We start from the raw sequence: 1,616 nt of genomic DNA on the forward strand, positions 1-1,616 counted from the left end.
TATGGTATGGTATAATACCAACAACATTCCAACCGATACCTGTTTATGAAATACTGTGACAACAATATTTGTAGTGTTTCGACCAACCATTATCAGCGAAGAGCAACATTTTATCCAGTAATAAGCACTTTAGGGTTGGGGTACTTTTCCAACTATTCCAACCATATTTAGTTGGAATTTTTCAAAAATATTTTGCATTCAATACAAACTTTCATATATCTGCATAATTTAAAAATACCCTAAAGTTTCTGACCTCAGTCGAAACCAAAGAGGTTTCACTCCAAAGCGTGAAGTGCGGTGCTGGCGTTGAGCAGTAGCCATGTCAATAGCATCTCTGGCTCCAGGCAACAGCAAGAAGGCCCGTACCACGGCGATTAAATCCTTCACCACATTCTTAGTAGCAGAAGACATGGACCTCCCCACAGCGTTCCAGCTAATAGATGCTGACAAGACAGGTAAAGTGTTGCGTATTATGCTAGATAAGTATGCATATTCACTAGCCAAGTCGCAGGATAAAGTTCTAGCTACAAATACGTGTTTAGCATACTATGGCAACGTGAAGAACTGGCTAGTGGATAAGTACCCACTACAGGGTGGATTAGTCAAACCACAGCTACAAAAGATTCTTTCAAGTTTGGGAAAATATTGTAACAACAGAGAGGAAAGCGGCAACGAGAAGAAGGCCCCACCATGTTCGAAACAGGATCTGGAAGGAATAGTACGTTTATTGTATACGTCGGCGTCAACCCACAGTGAATATCTAGATGCTGCGCTAGTTGTGATGATGTGGTACCTCTACGGCCGTAGCTCGGACGCAGAACAAGTAGAGAAGCAGCAACTATCAGTCTTACCAGGTATATTGATCTTCTGTGCTATCTGTAAAAGAAGCTAACTAATTTACATAATGTACTTAGGTGGTGTTATATTTCTTCGCTTCAAGAGAGTTAAAACAGCTTTTCTGCAGGGTATTTCCCTGTTCAAAGACCCGGCAAATTTTTTGACGTGCCCGCTGTACGCTTTAGCAGCAGCCTGGGAAAGCAAACCAACCCCGCCAAAACAAAGGTCCCCCAAATTCCAACCAAAAAAACGAACCTCAGAAAGCGTGCAAGACGTCGAGGAGCTTACCCTTGTCGAACTACTTGAAGCTGATAACGACCAGCATACACGGCAAGGGGTAAACCAGCCTTCAGCGTCAAATCCTTCCGTTCCTGGTGCACAAGCGTACGTCAATCGGTTGCTCGTTAGAATTCAAGACATAGCTAAGCTGCAGAGTGTAAAACTTACCGCTGGTCTTACCTCTCACTCTTTCCGCCGCGGAGGGGCAATGCACGCCAATGACGGAAGCGTTGCGGAAAACTGGATCATTGAGCGGGGTGGCTGGCAATTGGATCGCGTGAACAAAGCGTTCGGATACATGCTTGGATCTACGCAGGCCGATCAACAGGTGTCCCGCGTTCTCAGCGGCTGGAAGCCAAAAGATGGAGCCCGACTTCCTTCCTTAGCGGCACTAGAGCAGCCAATCCTTGGGCGCGCTCAAAAGCTTCAGAGTCTTCTTTTCTCGAACACTCTGGGTTTTGATGACGACCCGCTTAACATTGACGAAGATGTTGCAGACG

This window comes from Phytophthora parasitica, assembly GCF_000247585.1.
Source record: "Phytophthora parasitica INRA-310 unplaced genomic scaffold supercont2.4, whole genome shotgun sequence".
NCBI classification, from domain to species: Eukaryota; Oomycota; class Peronosporomycetes; order Peronosporales; family Peronosporaceae; genus Phytophthora; species Phytophthora nicotianae.